The following is a 20,582-nucleotide window of genomic DNA, read 5'->3' as shown; positions in this document are numbered from 1 at the left end:
TGCTGAGGCTGGGACCAGCCAGTAGCCTTGCCTTGCTGCTCTTGCTTCCTGACACCTTTCAGTGTTTCACCTCCTAAAATGCTTTTAGCCAAATCAGTCTGCTTCCTTACATTCAAAGCGTGGATGCTGGGAGGTCCATGGGCATCTGAAAACTCAACAGAGTTGAGCATCCTCATTTTCATTCAACCACTTGGCGAGGGACAGCGAAGCAGCAAGGCAGATAAAAGAAGTCATTTAGCCTTAGGTTTCAGATAAAAGAGTCAAGCTTGGTGACATACTCCAGTCGAACAGTACTGCTTCTGTTCTTTGGGGCAAAATATGTTAGAATAAAACGAACAAAGAAGTATTCAGTGCTGAATCTCGCTGGATCATTTTTTCCTGCTATGTGTCATAAGCCAAGCTTTGAGCCACTGGAAGTTTAATGAAAAAAATCACCTGCCAGTTCTGCTCCCTTCCCTGCCCTCCCCTTGTCCTGGTATTTGAAATTCATCCACGCTGGCCGCTGTAGGAGGAGGTTTCAGGAACCAGCTCGGGGTCAAAGTCTGGATTTTATACACCCGTGTCGGGTCACGGGGTTACTTTGCATGAATGCGCTGCTGTCTAATGAGCAGTTCCACTTTGAAATGATTTATATCCTATTTATAAATATAATTATTTGTACAGTTATTTACATTATCTCCCCAGTAAGAGGTATTCTCCGCAGCATGCTGGAAGAGGATGTGTTTACTGAGGAGCTGTACAGAGCTAGAGCTCTGTTTAAAAGAATACCCACTTGAAAATCAAGAGCTTTCTGGAAGCTTAAGAAGGTCTTTCTGGAGACGGACATTTGGGTCTGTATTAACTTCAGCCAAGTTCTACAGATTTTTTCCACAAAACATAATGTAAACTTTGCCTTCCCGTTCCTAGTGATAAGTCAGACGTTATAGCAACGTGATGGAGGGAGTTGCTCCCTGTGTAGAATGAAGTTTAACTGAAGCCTGGTGTGTCGTGATAGGTCTTCTCAGAAACAGGGTTCATTTAGCATATTTAGTTAAACTCCCCAGGATAGCACTTATTCTTAGAAATAGATATTAATTAAGCTGGTCAGTCGAAAAGGGCATGAAAGGAAAAGCGGGGGGGGGGGGAGAAATTTTCAAACAATTTCAGAGAGCGTTAAATGAAGTTCATTTATGCAAAAGGACAACACAATCAAGATATACTAAATATGACCATAAAAATAAACCAAATAATTAAAATTATATGTGTTAATATTTGGAATTATAATATGTTAGATTTGATACATAATATTTAATATTACATATTTGTTCATGTCAAACAATTATTAAAATCCACTGTTGAATGAAACCACGGAGATCTTCAGAAACAGTTTTTAGTTCTGCTGGAATAATAGATGTTGTTCTCCCACATAAAAGTAATTTTGGTACATAAATTTTTTGCTCTTGAATGCATTCAGACTTAGATCCTCTTCGTTGCTTATGTAGAACTGGATTTGTACTTCCTACATCATGCCTACGGTATCTGAGTCTTCTGGTTCAGTAGGTTTTAGTCATTCAGTTCATAAAAGAAAAAAAAAAAAAAAAGTAAATTGTTTTCATTGAATTCTTGTTAAAGATCCTCAATAAAATGAGCACAATTGATTTCTTCCCTTGTTCTTCTCTTGGAAAACTACATTGGGTCTTCATTGTTTGGATTTCATTTCTCTCGTTGGATCTGCTGTCTTCAACTGAATACAAGATTATACAACATAGGATGTTTTTCTAAGTCAATCTGGCACTGTTTTTGCTACCTGAGAAAAGTGCCGTCTTTCACCTCTTGCTAGTGTAGCTGCATTTCAGTATTTTCAGGTTATGTAGTCTTCTTCCTTTTTTCATTACTCACTGTAAAAAGACCAAACTTATTTGAGAACAAGACTACTCTTGAACAAGAGTACTGGAAAATGAAACAAAACAGAAAAACAACAAACTACAATGTATGCTTTTGTAAAAGGAAAAAATATAGTACAACTAATCTTCTCCCCTAGAACCTTCTATGCCACAAAATTATTTGATCCCATTTATCTGAGTCCTTGGGTTTTATTGCTCTTTTGAATCTTTGGGTTTGGACCTGTATCTTGCTTCTTTATTGTTTCAAAGAATATATATATATATATATATATATATATATGCTGGTCACGTAGGCATTTGTTAAAGGAAAATGTGACCTATGATACTTCTCCTTTTTAAAAAATGGTTCTTGAGGCTGTGTGTTTTCAGAACTAAACAGGAAGGCTAAAAACTTTTTTGGCTAGGATTTTGAAGCCTGTATTGACATAATAGTTTCCGGATGGCTGAAAGTGGTAAATTGTGAAAGGCTCATCAAATAGGAATGACATCTTTTTCATACTGGAGGTGCGATTATGAAATATAAAGTGAGAGTAACAATGCCAGTTGAGTACTTTGCTGGAAATAGAAATCTGTCTAGCTTGGTCATTGCATCCCTCATTTTCCTCAGGCTTATGTGTGTCTTCCAAGTGTTTTCAAAAGTACTGAGTGTCTTGATGCCTAGCGAAGTGGCCTTCAGTCTGCTGGGTGTGTGACCATCCCCACATTTTCCTCCAACGCCTGTCCAGTTGTACAAGATCTAACACCCGGTTTTTTCTCTCAGAAGGAAAGCAAAGAGCAAATCTAAATAAGAAACTTCATATTTCAGGTTTGGAAGTGTCCTCCTTAGGGAAGGCACTGTGCAGTTTGACCAAACCTAAAACACAGGGAAGAGTTGGAGGAAAAATGGCTTTTGAAGAGTTGCTGCCGTACACTTCTGTTAGTGATAAATACAACTATATAGTTGGGAAATAAGGGGAAAAAGCCCTTTTATTTCCAGATGCAAATTAAAAAAGCTGGGGAGGTCCCTATTAGCAAAAGGGACCTCCAGCATATGGTGATCCATTAGTGTTTTCACCCATCACAACTGCTTATTGAACCAAAACATCCTCCAAAACAGCAGCAGCACTGTAGAAAACTCCCAAACCCATGTCTGTGAAAGCAGAAGCTGATGACAGAAAATGCCACTTGACATGAAAGAGCAAAGGGCAACACTCGGGTTTATCTGACCCGACGTTACATTGGGTTCGCTGTCTTTGTATAACTGAAGGGGTTTTGCATAAGGGATTTCTAATTTAGCATCTTCCAGGAAATCTGCATTTTTTTCATTTTATTTAAGTTCCTTGTATACTGACGCACATATTCCTGGAAAATGTCAACATCAGCAAGCAGGTTAGCGGGTAGATTTTGTTGACATGTGCCAGTGAATGACCGAAGAAGGAAATATGTAAAATGTGGAAAATGAGAAAGGGAGGCTGACCTGCTAAGAGAACACAGAATTGAAGCAGAAAGGTTTGAGGCAACTGGGAGACAAAAACAACATGGTGTGTAGTTAAAACGTAAAGGCGACAAACTAACTCAATGCCTGTATTAGGCTGAGAAAGTATATTAATATGGAAGAAGCTTCAGGATTATAAAAATAGTTTTTGGACATTTTGCAAATCTTACGACAGGCAGTGGTTTGGTAGGTTGTTCAAGCTTTACACGGTACTTAATATTTTTTTGTTGTAATATGTTTCTGGTAGATTAGTAATTAAACACTTCAGTTGGACAGTCGAAGGATCTGCACGTTAACATTGTATACATTGCCCATCAGGGAATCCCAGGGATTTGAACAGCTTTTTTGCCTGTTTTATGTCTGTGTGTATATATACACAAACACACCATATTTAGGGTATTAGTATTGCATAATTGTTGTGTACAATAAAAATAATAACAATCATATAATATAGAGTATTTATATTTTTAATTATGATAATAGGAATTGTGTGTATATTAAAATAAGCTTTACTGTCTCATGCATCACAGATGAAAATTTCATTGGCAGGTATATTCTCAACAGTATAAAAGTATTGTAACCCTACATTTTGACTTCGTGAAATGATGGGTAAGTACATAGTAATAATCAGTATATCAGTCATTGCATTTCTTTCTTCTCAGAGGAATTTAGAATGTAGAACAGACTTGTGAATAGCACGGTGTTTCCTCAGAGTGATTAAAGCTTTTATTAATATCTAGCATTTTTACATGCTACAGCAGAAAATGTTATAATTGGACTTTTCAAACAATTTGTGTCTAATTATAAAGAACACTGTGTAAGTGGAATTTGATACTTTTCTGGAAGTTGAGGTTAAGGGTACGCAGGAAGGAAAACCAGGTAATGAATTTTCTGAGGGGAAGAGCAGATAAGCGGTACATAAATATAACTTCCTAACTTCCTCAGGCACAGACGTTGTGTTGGACTACCTGACCGTATGCTAAAATTAAGCAAAATTTTGGCTATTACTGTGCAAGATCGGAAAAGCATCCCGTTCGGAATTGGCAGCTGTCTTACAATTACGCTGTGGTTGTTGAACAGTCTGCTGCATGAACAAGGTATCACACTTGGCATCTGTTTGTTGAAGTCAGTGTTATTTCATCTAGATTAAAATATAAAATCCTTTATTATTCACACTGTTTGTGCTGTTGCTACTTGTGTTTCTTTAGCTCTTTAGGATGCGGGAATACTCTGTCTAATAGATGAGACAAGTCTTTAATGGGTGACTTCAGTTCTGTTCTGCAATAACTGAGGAAGAATAAAGAACAGACCAAATCATTTTCTATTATTTTTCTGTTCAGAAAAGCAAGAAGACTTCTTGTCTCTGGTTTGAAGTGCAGAGACAAGGCTACTGCAAAACGCTTGCCTTTTAACGCGAAACTACTTTAAATTATATCCGTCTGCAACATGAACTCAGCTAGCAAGACAAAACAATTTTAAGGTAAATTTGGAGTTTCTCTTCAGTGATGGTGTCTGGCATTTATAGAAGAAAGACACATAAGAAAAATGGGGGGTGTGTCTCCATTTGTGGTTAGTTCATGGGATACCTACGTTTGCTAAACTATGTGAGAAAAGTACCCAAGCTCATAGCACTGGCTTAAGAATGCAGAAAAAGCAACTTCTGCAATCCAGAGAGTTTTTGTTTTGTTTTACTTTTCCAGTAAGCATTCTGGCTGTACTTGAGTTTCCTGCACCTGGCTGTAAAACAATAGACAATACAACTTGGACTCCATAATATAACCTTCCAAAATTTTGAAGGGTGTTATAAATAACTTACTAGTAAGTCAGAACAAGTCTAACATATCCTTGCTGTTATTTTTCCCCAGCATAGGTTGGCAATTTTTGTGCTGTTAGAATTTCAGGCAGAGGAGTAGTTTGAAATTTGATATTCTGTCTTGGGTTTCATTAAAATGTTGGTTTTAGCAATCCTTTATCAAGTTACTTCCTTCTGAATAGGAAAGAGGAGCCTGGCATATGCTTTCTTTCCCCTATTTCCCTCACTTCTCCTTTCAAGTTGCAAAAGCTACAGCTTTTAAAGGGTAAGAGTATTTTTCCTTTCAAAGAGGGTGGGCACCTGGGGCTTCAGGTCTGGGACACGGCGGGGTAGTGCCCTGCCATGGTTTGTTCCCTGTCATGGCATCGCTCCCAGCCCAAGCTGCCCTTGGCAGTGAGGGGGAGGTTAAGGATCGTGTTGTGTTCTCCCACAATGTTCATGATGTTATGCAAACAGCTATGTCAAGAATTTATTTATTGATCTAGCTTTTTTAAAGAGGAAATGTTAGGAAAAAAATCTGACAACAGAGGGGAAAAACAGCCAGAAAGAAGAATTTTGGGTCCTATGAGATAAGTGTCGAACACTGATTCTTTGCAGAGAGCGCAGGAACACCAGCTGGCAATGCATTTATTTTTGCTTCAGAATGTATTTGAGAAGTAAACAATTTAATAAACTTTCCATTTTAGTAGTTTTCAAGCCTTTTCTAGAAGGCATCTATAAATCGTGTGAAAAAGATGTATAATTCTGTCTCTGGTATGCATTAAAGTTTTTATTGGTTAGTGACTTCAGTGGTGCCTTTTTTTTTTTTTTTTGGTGGGTCTAACAGTAGTACAGACCCCTTAAAACAAACAAAAATAAAGATTCATATCTCCAAATAAATCTCAAGTAAGTTTTCACTTTTTATTATTTGGAGTTGGGAGGAGTCTGCAACTTTCAGACTGACGTACTCTCATTTGGAAAGTGTTTTTTAGGGCTCCCCAGTACAGGAGAGATGTGGACACGCTGGAGAGAGAATCCATTAGTCATGAAGATGATCCTGGAGCACTTCTTCTGTGAGGAGAGGCTGAGAGCTCCTCAGCCTGCAGAAATGGAGGCTCTAGGGGATCTATAATGTCTATAAATACCTGAGGGGAAGGTGCAATGAGGATGCAGCCAAGCTCTGCAGTGGTGCCCAGCGCCAGGACAAGAGGCAGTGGGCACAGGCTGTGAGCCCCAGGCCACCCTTGTGTGCTGTGCGGGTGGCCGAGCACTGGCTCAGGCTGCCCAGAGAGGCTGTGGGGTCTCCTCATGGAGACCTTCAGAAGCCGCCTGGCCGTGGTGCTGGGCACCCTGCTCTGGGCGGCCCTGCTGGGGCAGAGGGCTGGGGCAGGGGGCCTCCAGAGGGCCCTGACAGCCTCAGCTGCTCTGTGATTCTGTGAAGATATACCATATCTTTAAAGGAATTTTCTCATACTGATTTTTTCCTCTTTCATTTTTCATCTGCATGTCCTGGAGATTTGCCTTATTTGAAGCTGTTGATTGCAAGCCAGTCTAAACCTTTAGTCTAGACAGATAAAGCAGCTATTTGCAGCTTATCTTACTTGAAATCGTGGCAATTCCGCAGGTGCATAGAACTGGTTCTTAATGGATTTATTTTCCCTTCCCTTTTGGTTTGTGCCTGATTTTCCTATGTAGACTGTCCACTGATGGCTGAAATTTGGTGAATCATCGTGTTTGTGCAACATCACATCAAAGGCTGTGTCCATGTTGATGCAGTCATGATTGCTGAGGTACCCACACTAACTTTCTGGGTGTCAGAAGCATGATTGTGTTAGTCTAGGAAAATTTCATGCTAATAAGGATAGGTAAGTCCAAGTTAATTCAGTGCTCATACATGTTACTACACTGTCCTGTGTAAGCCAAACCTAAAGCTGTTGTTCCGGAGCCTCATTTAATTTCATCGGAAAGTTCTGACCCCCAGGATGGATAGGATATATATGAGCAATTTTGCTGTTCCTGAACTGAAATAGAAAAAACAAGAATGTTTGTCCTGATAAACCATACCTCAGTTGGCCCTAAGGATGGTTTCCCTAAAGTGAACCTGAATTCCTGTTATTTAAGAAAAAATAAAATCATTTTAATGGAAATTGGAAGGAGTTTTCATTTTGTTCCAGCAGAGTTCTTAATTTTACTGGCAAAAATAGGAGCAATTTCTCATCTGTCAATAATGCTCCTCTCCATTCTGCCTGAATCATGAAGTAATGGCCTTGTGCATCATCTTGTTTACTCCTTTTGGTTGAAAAATGCTATAAATTCAGTATGAGGTTAGACAGATACATTTGTTTATAAAACCTGTGAGGCTGTTGGGACACCAGTTTTCCAAGCAGTTTATAAATAACAGTATTTTAGGCTGGGGTAGAGGGGTGAATGAGGAAGCTTCAGAGGGAGAGAGTGTAGAGCTGTGACCCAGAGCAGCAGTCATGCATGAAATTAGATATTGTGCAGTGGACATTCTTATTTTGGCTAATGTAGCCTCCGGCAGAAATTTCGCTTGCTGCATCCTTGAAAGATTTTTTGTTTTCCTTTCTCTTTAACCTTGTACATTAATTATCACTTTGCACTTTCCAAACAGAAAATTGGTCGTTTTATACAGAGAAAAGTGCATATTCATGTACTTCAGAAACAGAGAGTGGATGCAGACATTTTGCACTGTACCCACAGTTGTTTCCTACGGACTTGCTGTGTTTCCCTCTGGAATTTGTGCGCCTTCTGAATTCTGTCCTGAATTTCAAGGACAGGATTGTGTATTTAGGGGGATTGGTCTGTTGAATTATTTTGTTCATGTCATCTTCATTTTTATTTCCTTAATAGCTTTGCTTTGTCTAGTGGAAGCATGGGAAGGGGGGACAGAGGGATTTATCAGTGCATGTTGAAGTTCAGTGAAAATTAATGGAAGTTAAACATCCATCTTAATTGTCAGCTAAAGCCGCCTTTAGAGATTCGCCACTCTTAGAAATACCTTACAACTTTAATGTAAAAGCAAGGAAGCAAACAAATGTTTTGGTAACAAAACATCTTCAAGAAGGGCAGTAAAATCAATTGGTATTATCTGTTGAAATACAGCTTATTGCCAGGAATGTCCATCCACTTTAGTTAGTTGTGTGCTAGGGCACTGAATCAGAAAGGTTCACAGAGTAAAAATTAAATATGGATTGATTAAAATATTATCTGAATCCACTCTTAACTCTCTAATGACTACTATTTAAAATGTATAAAACAAAAACCAGTCTAGAAAATGAAGCCTCCCTGTATTTCTCTTACTGCTATGAGAATCTTCTGATGCAGAATCAAGACTCCTGCTCAGTCTTAGCAGAGCACAATTTACATTTAGGTTTCAAAACAAATGTTTTTTTGCAACCCCAATGTAGTTTGTCATCCTCTGAGGATGTAAACCAAGGATTAAAAGACCTTGAAGGCAACGTGCCATGCCAGTGGAGTGTGTGCTGCATTGGTTAGTACTGGACTGGGGGATTTTGGTGCCTACTGGTGGTGGTATGTTTGGGATGTGGTTGGTCCTGGACTGTTGTTTACAAATAAAGAAATGATTGATTGGGAGTGACTTACCTATTTTATTGCCTGCTTACAAGGAGCGAAGTGTTTACCTGATGTTATTTTGAAACTCCATGGGGGAAGAAGAAAAAAAAAAAGCCTTAGTTTAGTGTGTCTGTGCAGCAATGCTAATATTGCCAGTCTCTGAAGTTCTGCAGCAAGTCATCTCGTTTGCTCTTTGAAGGCGTTGCTGTTTGTAGTACTTGCCTCTCATGACAGCTGCCTGTACTTGCATCCTTTGGTAATGGTAACCGATTCACCGCGCAAGTGGAGCTGCCTCCTCTGCTGTTTTGATAGATGTTTACTACAGCTTGCTGTAAAATAGGCATTAATGTTGCATGATACAATGGGGATTATTGCTGGTCTATAGCTATCTTTATTCACTGCATTTCACTATATTTCAGCTAAATGTTTAACTTTTGTAACTCAACTCTTGAATTCCAGAAGGGCATACAACATGATTCAATGCTCTTGTTCATGCCTTTGAGTTACATATTCCTGGCCTTTAAAAAAATAAAAATTTAAATAATGTTAGTCACTATGTAAATTACTGAAATATACAAGTGACTCTTCTAGCTGTCTGTAATGTAGTCCAGGAGAAAAATGATTAATACTGCTTAGAAATGCTGACTGATGCTTTTATTTATCTGAAATTAAGTCATCTTTAAAATTTAAATTTTTCTTGGCAAAGAAACTAGAAATTCCAAACCTTATTTGGATAACTCTTGCTTGTTTCACACTGAACTTTGGGAATAATTTCCACTTTATTTTTCACGTTTTTTGTTAAAACATAAATGTTTTCATAGGAAAAAATGATGATCTTTCCCACAGCCAGTTCTGAGGAGATGCTAATTACAATGTGTAGAAATACATATTTGGCCCTGCATAGCTTCTTCACTCCAGTTAGATCTGGTCACAGTGACAGCTTTGGCAGCTGTTGTAATTATTATAGAAAAGGTAGGAGGAAAAGTTCTGATGTCACCGATTAAACAAGAAGAAAGTCTGCAAAAAGGGAGAAGGTTGAGGCAATCTGATAAATCGGACTTGTGGGTCTCCATTTTTCAGTTTTGGTGTCTTTTCTTAGTCTAAGAAGCAGTCCAATTACTGTTGTGTGTGTATATACCTATACAAGGGTGGATTTTGGCATGATGTTCCTCCTGTATTATAAATACTGACATCACGCTAATCTATGCAAATCACTGCTCAATCAATCTGAGCATCTGTGGTTGATTAAACAAAACATGTAGGTGTGAAAGCATTTGTATCTCACTTGCCCTGCTAGCTTCTGGCAGAGGCTGAGGGGAGTGTAAAGGCACGGAGAGAGATTTGTCGCTGCGATGTCTGCCTGGCAATTTGGAGGTCTAATTGCAACACGCACGGAGATACCTGCATGGGCTGAGTCGCTGCTAGCAGAGGAGATTGGAGAACACAGACTTCAGCGCGGTTGCTTGAAGATGCAAGTCCAGCTCGCACTGAAACCAGTTTCTGGGGCTGCAGGGATGGTGATGCTGAGGTCCGCGGGCTCACATGGAGCTGGGACATGTTGAGGTCTGCACCCCCTGTTGTGTGGTAGCCATCCCTGCAGGTGCTGGGTGGGAAGCACCCTCAGGGCAGCCTGTAAGGGACAGGACAGCAGGCACTCAGCAGCCAGGATCCCTCAATCTTTTATATAACCCAAATGGGGCTACTCTCACCATTGCTTTTTTTCCTGCTTTGCCTGTTTATTCAGTCTTCCCTCTGCCCTTTCTACATCTCCTATATAATTTTTAGTGCATTAGGGCATGACCATGGAGAACAGGGGTAATGACTATCAGGTCTGGGTGAGGAGAGTGGGGGGAGAGGGACTTGCCCGTAAGCAATCAGACACCTTACAGTCATAGTTTGTCTCCTAGTCACTGCACGGTGATAGCAGTGTGCAGGCAAGGGTGGGGAGGGCTAAATTGGGCCGTGTCGGTGAATCTGCTTGTGAATTAAGTCAGTGGTGTCAAGAGGTGAGCACCGGAGAGCCTGTGGGTCGCTGCTTGGGAGTCCCTCGGTGTGTGCTCTGCTTGATGGAGAGTGAGCAGGTCCTGTGGGGACAGTGGTGATCAGCTGGGTTGCGGACCAGCCACGCGCCCACCTCCTCCTTGTGGAAGCACTTCTGGCTGGGCTATGAGAAATCACAGAGGAATAAATCACCATAGTCCCTTGGCTCTGCAGTGAAGAAATGTTCCTTAAAGTAAACACACGACTTCATGAAACGGAGAAAAACAGTTCTTTAAAGAGGAATCTACCCTTTGAAACTGCAGATTTTCCAACAGTGAGTCACAGAGATCGAAGGTAGCCAAGGTGTAGCAAGTCTTCAGCTGGGGAGAGATGTCAGGTTTATACAATAGCAGTATATTTAATTGAGGTTTACTGGTTTTGAGTTTGTCAGGCTGTGGAAAACTTAAGAGTAGAGAACAAACTGCCTTCAGTCTATCTAGGGAAAACAGCGTTGTCCTGCAGGGCCGGCAGACAGGAATCTGATGATCTCCAGAGCAGTGATGTTCATTTAGGTGCGATGCATCACTTTCTGATCATTTGTCACCGTCTTAAGAAATGTGTTTGCAAAACAAAAAGTCTGCCTGAGATCCAGTTCCATTTCACAGAATCCCAGCAGGGCTGAGGCCGGCCAGGCCCTCTGGAAGCCCCCTGCCCCAGCAGGGCCGCCCAGAGCAGGGTGCCCAGCACCACGGCCAGGCAGCTTCTGAAGGTCTCCATGAGGAGACCCCACGGCCTCTCTGGGCAGCCTGTGCCAGTGCTCAGCCACCCGCACAGCACACAAGGGCGGCCTGGGACTCACAGCCTGTGCCCGCTGCCTCCTGTCCTGGCGCTGGGCACTACTGCAAAGAGCCTGGCTGCATCCTCATTGCACCTTCCCCTCAGGTATTTATAGATGTTATAGGTCTCCCAGAGCCTCCTCTTCTTCAGGCTGGGAAAAAAAAAAAAATCTAACAAATTTTCTTATTTTTTCCTGTGAGAGAAGGTAAATGTGACTTGGCTGCACAGTTACATGCAGAACCGCAATTGCTCTTCTAAACCTCTGATGGCAAAATGGAATTCTACTGTGAAAAACCACAGTGTAAGAAGCACGTGTAACTCACTTATTGTACAAGAGCTGAGATAATCTTGCTTAAAATGGGATAGTGGCTTTGACCTCTGGACTTTGAGGCAAGGAGGATGTGCACTGTTACTCTCCTGCCTTTCTGCGGAGGATGAGCTTTGCTGTCTGCTAGAACGTGAGGTTTAAGACAGGACTGGCCATTAGATTTGGGGGCCTGTTGGGCTGCTCTAGGTTGAAGTTGCTGATGCAATAGCATTGCTAACTAACTGATTTTTTCCCTGAAACATGGTATTTGCTTCTTTCCTACTGGAAAGCCTGGTTACTGGCAACAAGGAATTTCATGAGCATTTCAGGTTTGAAGGGTGCCTTCCCAACATTTCTTAAAAGAAGAAAATAGGAGACAAAGTGCTTAGAAACTAGATGGAAATAAAATGTTGAAGCCCATAATTTATTAAAGGAAGCTCCTATTTTTAAGCCAAACTCGAAATTTTATGGCACATGACTGATATTTTTGTGTGTCAGCAGTACTGTAATGAGGAGAACATATGGACGCTGCTCCTGTGGGCTTGCCCAGCAGTAGTGTCTCAGCAGCGACTGCGGCTTGTATTTGGTGGTTAGGTCGGCTGAAGGACTGACTTCTGTGCTGTAACAGTGCGGCTGCCAGCTGGGCTGATGGCTTTGTGGTGTGGACACTTGCACAGTACGCGTAGAGGTGAGATCTCATGCAGGCTGTTCAGAAGCCATCCAATCGTGATAATATGTTCAAACTGATACTGATACAGGATGTATGCAGCTTTTTGTCTCTTCTCATTCTTACGCACATTCAGATCCCTGTAGTTTGTCGCTACTTTTTCCTGCTAAATGGCCAGATTTTTTTTGTTTGATTAAATGAAGAATAATTAAAAGTCTGTCCATTTAGCTTCAATTTTATTGTTCTTTAAATATGTTTCTCCACACTTCAAAGACGACAGGAAGCAGTGGTGCCCTGGCCGGTGTACAGCTACAAAGTGGCCAGGGAGAGTGAACCAGTATCTGTGTATTTGTTTGGTTGGTTTACCCTTCTCTTTCAGATCACTTGTACTCTTATTTCCTCAATTTCCTTGTTCACCTGAGTCTGCTATGCGAAGAATATCCCTTAATCTATAATGGAGAGATTATAAGGACCCGGAATCACAGCTCTTATGCATGCTGGCAATTTGGGATGGATAATAGAAGCTCTGTGCTGCTATTCAAGGAATCTGTACAACCCTTTGCTTTTTTTTTTTTTTTTTTTTTTTTTTTTGCAGCTGGGAGAGACGTGTGTGTGCTTATGTGTGTGTGTATATACACACAGGCACCTATATATAGGGAACAATGGCATTTTCTTTAATTGTATTACTCTGCATTATTCACCCATTACTTAACAGCTCTTTCACACAGAGGTGATGGCTTTTTCTCCCCCTCTTCCTTTTATAGCCAGCTCTGCCTTGATTTGCAAAAATGACATGGGTGAGAATGTCATGATGTTCCTTCCTGATGCCTCTCCCAACGCCTCCCCTGACTCTTACTGACAGATATACAGTGTAAGCGCTGCTTCTTCATTTAGTATGGATCATGTTGGCAGTGAGATCAAAGAGGAAGAATCTTGGGAGATGCCAAACAGTTTTTATCTGGCTTCTTACAAAAGCCGAGGGTGGTGGGTTTTGTATTTTATATATACGTTTTATTTATATAAATATGTATGTAAATGTACACTATATATATTAGATTAAATATACATATATTTATATGTATCTAATATATCTATATACATAATATATAGACATATATAGAATATATATACATAAATGCCTTTTGTACCTCTTACCAACAGCCCTTTCAGTCCTTATTTGTCCCTGTAGAAAATTCTCAAGTTTATAGGGTTACTGTGAACCGTGTTTGTGGGTATCAATTTGTCCATATTTTTGTAAACATTATTATTTCTATTTTATTTTTTTCCTTAGTTAAACAAATACCTTCATCATTCCATCACAGTCCCTCTGCCAGAAACCTTTATAGCGGTTCCCACTAGTGACAGCCGACTTGATCAATCGCAGACTGCCCTGCTGGTGAACTCCGCTAACAAGCCATTTATAACTACAACAGACTATTTTATTTTTTTTTCTTTATGGCTGATCTCAAATGATATTTGCCTTGCTTTGCGCAAGCTCCAGAGGATAATTTTCAGAAACCTATTTGTTTATGAGTTTTTGCTTAGTGTTTGGAAATGTTTGCAAGTATGCAAAACTGCATCTTCTGTTTGTAGCTCTGCACTGTGTCTGCTTGCACATGGCTGGATGGTTTCAGGCTGCTGTATCAGAATGGGCAAGTATCAGTCAAACAACGGTCAGACAAGTTTTAGGCATGCCTAAGTATCTTTTGCTAGGCGGTCACCTTATTATCTTTTGTTCTTGATTGTTTTCTACTAGAAAACAAACTTTCAGTGGCTATGAATATTGTCTGTGGTGTTTTCCATTTGTCTGTATCTATATTTTTAGTAAAAAGAAATTGGATCTTGGTACATGAACTACTACCAGTTCCTGACATCTGATAGACTCTTCTCCCCCCATTTTGCCTTAACAGTTATTAAAATGCCAGATTTTTCTCAGAACTCCAGTAAAAGATGCTATTTTAGCTGGTCTAGCAAAGGTATTATCGTGACCTCATCCAAACCCATATGTTACTTTCAGTTCATTCTTGTATTAGAGTTCAACATGTCATTGATTTGGGCTGTTATTTCCCAGAGAACAAAATACCATTTATTATTGCCAGGAAGCCTTTAAAAAAAGTGTGGGGTATAGAAGGTGTTTTATATAGAGCAGTTTATATATAGACTGCTTACATGTAGTTTCCTTGTCCTCTATTACCTCTTTTTCTGTTTTTTCCCTTTCTGTGTGTTTATTTTGTAGGATGATCCAGATTCTGTCTTCTATTTGCAGAAGTAACTGAAGGATATTGGTTCTTGTCTCTTAGCATGACAGATCAACCCCTTGGAAATATCACTGAAGTAAGAAATTAAACCCAATCAGTTGGATTTTTTAACTCTCTTCACCCTCTACTGAGTGTTTGAAAGCCCAGACTTTTTATGTAAACAGCTAAGGGGAGGCAGAGTCACTGCTGAGTGCCTTGTTGTTCCCCTGTAGCTTCCAGATTGTGAGGAAAGTCTCGAGAAAAATGTAGGACCAGCATGTTCCCTCAAAATCAAACTTGTGTCTAGACAGAAAGGCTTACATAAGCCACCAAGAGAGGGAGGGTGCCTTGTGTAACTGCAGTCCCTAGCAGATAAACACTCAATACCGTGCATGATTTGGCCCATAGAGGCTGACAGCAAAATGCACTTTTGTGCTTTTTTACTTAGCTTGCTATGACTTGCAACTTGAGCTTGTTCTTTCCCCTCAGTGGCTTTCCAAAATACATGTTTATCTTCTAGTTATTATTACTTTACTAAAGGCTTTACTCTGCTGCTCAAGCCAAAGCACTTTTCCTAAGACCCCATATACACTTGCTTAACTAATTTAAAAGAAATATAGCACGTTACTGATTTTAAATGGCCTTGAGAGGTAGTTGATGGCATTTAGCAAACAATGCAGACAATATGCAAATCACCAGAGACAGCACAAAGTATTGTTCAGAAGAATAAATGTTATGGTAAGGTAGGTTCCTAGTGTTTTATTGAAAAAGTATGATGCTGTAGCTTTAAGCTATTGGTATTCTCTTAAATGCACTTCAGTCTGTGTACATCAGTACCTTATGGAGACCTCTGGTACCCCTTTAGCACTGAACTTGCCCTACATTTTGCTTTCTTTTCCTGTGGTTGAATGCAAATCCCTGCAGGTGAGTCCCTTCTGTTTTACTCACTCTCTACAACATTGTCTCTTGATTTAGGAGCTGTTGTCAAAGGCTGTGTGTTTATTTCTGCTATAGAAGTGAGAACAGCAAGATTAGTGTTTTTTTTTTGTTTTGTTTTGTTTTGTTTTTTCTTTTGATTTGGATACAGCTTCTTCAGCACTTCATGCTATGTCTGAACTTGGTTTCCTGGGTGTTGCCCTTAGCTTTGTTCCTATCTTTATGTAAAACTTTCTCAATGCAGCTTGTTGATAGTTTGTCCTCAGATGGACTAATCTGCTTGGAGGTAGAATCTAGAGTCCAGAGCCCTGCTCATTTTGTTTGCTGAAGCTTGTATTGCAGCCACCTTGCAGTAAGGACACAGTCTAAATCACTTGAGGGTTGATAGATTGTCTTTCAAAGCTTTCTTGCAGTTTTGGCTCCCTACCTTGAATGCCCAGAAGCATAGACAGGTTTCTTCTGCAACCGATTGCAAAAGCTTCTTTGAGAAGCTCAGCTTGCTGATGCACTGGGAGTGATAATACAAGTCTCTAAGGACACACACAGTTGTATGTAAGGTTAGGAAGTAATGATCAGGGTTTGGCTTTTCAGTGTTGTTGTCTAACGCCTAGGAGACAGTAGTTCAGTCATGTTTCGATCTGGTTTGCAAACCTCGAAGTAAGTCCTGAATGATGGTCTGCCCTACTAGAGCATGTACAGTGTTTAATCTCTTTGTAACTTTTATTCTTCATATTTTCTTATACAGTTCTGTGACCTAACACCCATCTTTTTTCCCTTCACAGAGTATATGTTTGGTTTCATTGCCTTTTATTACAAACTCAGTGAAAAGGTACGAAAAATTCCTTTCAGTCAGACTGAAGCTCTGAATGTAATAATAATGATCAGTACTTTTTCATTGCGAGGAGAAATTAAGTTTTGTACCATGGCTCAGCTATATGAAATTAAATCTTATTGCCTCTACTCTGAGAGCAGAAGCCAAGCCAAATTTTTGTTATGCTTTCAGGTAGATCAGTTAATGCAGTGATGCTTAATACTTTGCTCTCTAGTGATGTTCCATCCATGCTCCTAAAGGATTCTCTCTTAAAACTAGAATGAAATTTAAATACTCTCTCTCTCTGTCCCCTCTCTCCTATTTTTTTTTTCTCTTGTCCTTCTCTATTACCCATCTGAAACATTTCACAATTTTGGAAGCTTCATTTAAAATAAAGTTGTAGGCATCTCTGTAAAGAGTAAAAATATTGGGTTGGTACAGCGCTGGACAGTAACAGTGAACCTCTGGCTCACTTTCCTGTATAGCATCCATCTACCAAGACAGGAAATGGGAGTAGGCAATTTAGAAAAGAAAATGTTAACCCATTTTACATCTATAAGCTTCAGATCAATACTCAAGGACATTTGTGTAGAGCAAGGCTCCCTTTGCCAGTTCAGATAGGGAAATTATAGTTATGATACATCCCCAGGAACCCAAACGTTTCTTTCTTGCACTAGGGTCCAAGAGTAAATTGACTGTGAAAAGTCATCCCACTGGTTCCTACTCTGCTAATTCCCCTTTGGGAGTGCACTGGGATGCAAGGTGGGGAAAGAATAATGATGACTTGGAGTATTGTCTCAAATTAAATTGATGGGTATGCAGGGACTGGTGTATGTACTGAGTCACGTTGGTGACTGTTATGCAAAGTTAGCGGTGTAGTTTGAAAGGGGGCGGTTACTAGGAATAGCCTTTTCTTAAGCCGAGAGGACTAAGGAACACACTACCTCATGTACTTCTTTATTTCAGTGGATTTGCTTTTTGAGTAGTACTCTTGCTCCTTTGATCATGTCCTTGAGCACCTTCCCCTTCTGCACGCCTTTCTGCCCCACTGCCTTCCAAATAGTTCCTGTGACAGCAGATACCCAGACTGAAAATGTTTGCCATAACTCATAAGTCAAAGTGCTTTCACTCCCAGAATAGAGGAGTCTGCATGCAGACTTCATTACACAGTATTCATAACATAAACAAGCTTGCAATTATGTCATAGCAACCAGCACTATGCTTACATGTAAGTTTGATTCAGGTCTCCAAGAGTGGAAGACCTCTGTATCCAAAATATCACAGCGACCTACTTCTCTGAAAGAGTGCCCTACATAATTTCAGAAATTAGATATGACACCAATATAGTAGGCCATATGGTGCCTTTTGCTGGTGTAGGGTGAACAGTGGGATATTCTTGGGGCCACATAAATGTCTGTCCACTGACTAGGTGAAGTCAGCTCATTATTAGTCAGCGTGAGGTGTGACTCTTGTTTTCCTGATGTTGTGAAGGCAACAAAGTCAAAGCACCGGTTGTTTTAAAAAGGCATTTGCTAATAGCATGGGCATGATCCTAAAAAGTGATGTTTATTTGTTTGTTTTTGACTGGCACTGGCTGCCTTTGTTTGCTGTGGAGAACCCCGGAGACTGCATCTAAAATTGTTGAGACAGCTCAGAACCTGCTTTTCCATAATTCACAAAGAGATAGGATTTCCCAGGAGCAGGTAGACATGTTTAGCTGATCTGATGCTGAGCTGTCAGAGCAGGATTGCTTATTTTTCTGGTGTTCTTTCCCCGTATTGGCTGTAGAAGCTGTGAGGTGTGTGTTGCTGCCCTGTGGTGCATAAAGAAAATTGTTATCCATAATATGTATCCATGCCCAAATAACACGTGCCACAAATACGTATTCTTCAGTCAAAGGCTTCTCCTGGATTTTAGGTAAACTAAATAGTCATCCTAACAAAGAGGTGTTAAAACATCCCCTGAAGGGAGGTGCTGTTGGTGGAAAAAATGGATGAGGAGAAAGGCAGCAATGACTGAATACTTGGCATTGAAGCATCCTGTACAATTTTCCTTTGGTATTAAGACTAAAGATTAGTCTTAAGAAAGGTATGTCTAATTAATAGTGATTCAGTGCATTGTCCCCCATCAAGCACAGGAAGGTTTCTTAGGTCAGATTCAGGCATGGTGTCCCACCCACAGCCTCCTCGGTGGGGACAGAGATGGGAGTGGACTGAAGGCAGTGGTGAGCTACAAATCCCACCCAGCACTGTTAGCAGAGCCACAGCCCGACAGCTGCCAGGCATGTTCACTTGTCAGTGCACTGGGGTGACAGAGGAAGGGAAAAGATGGGACCTTGTACTGAAATCACCTGTTTTTGTGGCCTGGAAGTGTGGAACACCTGATCCTTGCTAGGATGCTGGATGGTCTTATCCATGACAGCTTTATGTAGGGTGTTGTTGCTCTGCTGTACCTTGCCAAAATGCTGAGAAGTAATATTCCTCCTTGGGATAGTGCCCCTTTGTTTTATTTATTTATTTACATTTGCTGTTCTTTTATTTTAACTTTGGGGGTCTGTGCGATGGGAGCTTTTTCACAACACTCTAACAGAAATGGCTGTTCTCTGAGAACTGGCCCCATTTTGGGTATTGGCTACATCGTTTTTCTCAGTGATGACTCCCGTGCTGTTTTGCAGCCCTGGGCTGAAGCCCTGACAGGAGGCAATCCACACGGGCAGAGGAGAAGCAGCTCTTTCAGGTGTGCTGCCGCAGTGCAGGCCATGCTGCCTGAACTACGTGTGGGGCGAGGCGTTTGGCCCAAAATGGTGCCCGTTCCCTGTGGTGACATGGCGGGCGGTGCACCCCTCCGAGTGCCTCCCAAACCAGGGCTGTGTGGATGTGCAGGCTCACTGCTCGCTCTCCCCCCCGCCAGCCAGCACTGGCCTTACGAGCAGTTATCACTCTGGACAAGCTGGCATCCCTTGCAGCCCTCTTCTGTGTTTATTAGGTGGCATCCGTGGAGATAATCTCATTTTGGCTTGTAACCATAAGGTAAATGTTCAGTGACCTTCGGGTGATCTCTTCGCATAACGCCGCGTCCTGCCAGCTACTTGGTATTGGTGATGATATTGTTTCTGGCAGAGCCTCCGAGGTGGTAACCTGCATTGTCAGGGAGTTGTGATGTTTATTGACAGGCAGCAGTATCTTCTGCTGCTGCCAGCACAGGAGGATGATTGGAAACTGATGTTTGTGTGTGTTTTTAAAATTTGTGTTTAATTTGCTGTCTCAATTTTTTGAAAGAGAAGCCTTTTACCCTTGAATTTGGAAAGGAGTGATATGGTTATATTAAGGAAATGATGCCTATCTGATTGTTTTTTATTTTATTTTTTTATTTTTATTTTTTTTTAAATTATTCCTCGAAGATTGCAGTTAAAGCAAGCTGCTGTGCAACTGGCTCAGCTGCCAACATGAGATGAGTCAGGTCTGGGGAACTGTAGTCCTGTGGAGAGCATTTGGGTTGTCCCACTTCAGAGCTGTCTTTTCCTGCCCCATGTTTCTCTCCAGATCACAGAGACACCGTGTAACTCCAGCGTAACTATCCAGGGTATTAATGTAGGGTGATGTGCTTTGGGATTGGCTTGCCTTGTTTGTTTGTTTTGTTTTGTTTTATTTTATTATTTTATTTTTTATGCCTCTTTTCGTGTGAAGGTGTTATTTTGCACTGATGGAGCTTACTTTGGCTTGAAACCAGCATAAACCCCTCTGGACAAGTAGCACCTAAGACATTCCCACTGTAGTGTTCAACCAGGCTCTATGCTGATACTGCTTACTAGGCAAATGCCTGTTCTACATAAAACTTCAGTGCCTGCACTGATCTGACATAGATTTTTATTATATGTTTTATAGGAGGGTGGCATGCCTATCTCATTTTGGAAATTTCACGGTCCTCTCAGACTTGTAGTTACTTGTTATATCATAAAATACGTGCCCTAAAACCAGTGCCAGTACAGCGAACTCTCCTTGAAGAATGTTGTAGGGGTGGACACATAATTTGAGCTGATAGCCATGGATGGTTGTGATGATTAA

The 20,582-nt window shown here is 40.8% G+C and overlaps 1 protein-coding gene across 2 annotated transcripts in view; it reads left to right on the top strand.

The window, feature by feature from the left end:
• The window catches only part of LDLRAD4 (low density lipoprotein receptor class A domain containing 4), a 273,896-nt gene that overhangs the window by 158,045 nt on the left and 95,269 nt on the right, over positions 1 to 20,582 (top strand). Inside the window, exon 1 of one of the 2 annotated variants that reach the window (XM_084511076.1) lies at positions 15,400 to 15,514. The exons of the other annotated variant lie outside the window; for it this stretch is intronic. The gene's annotated coding sequence lies outside the window, so the exon portion shown is untranslated. Of the gene's footprint in view, positions 1 to 15,399; positions 15,515 to 20,582 lie in introns of those variants that run through there. 2 annotated transcript variants of the gene reach the window in all.

The sequence above is a fragment of the Aythya ferina genome (assembly GCF_964211825.1).
Source record: "Aythya ferina genome assembly, chromosome: 2".
Classification (NCBI taxonomy): domain Eukaryota; kingdom Metazoa; phylum Chordata; class Aves; order Anseriformes; family Anatidae; genus Aythya; species Aythya ferina.
Note: the sequence above shows the minus strand (reverse complement) of the source record. Positions and strands in the feature narration are given on the sequence as shown.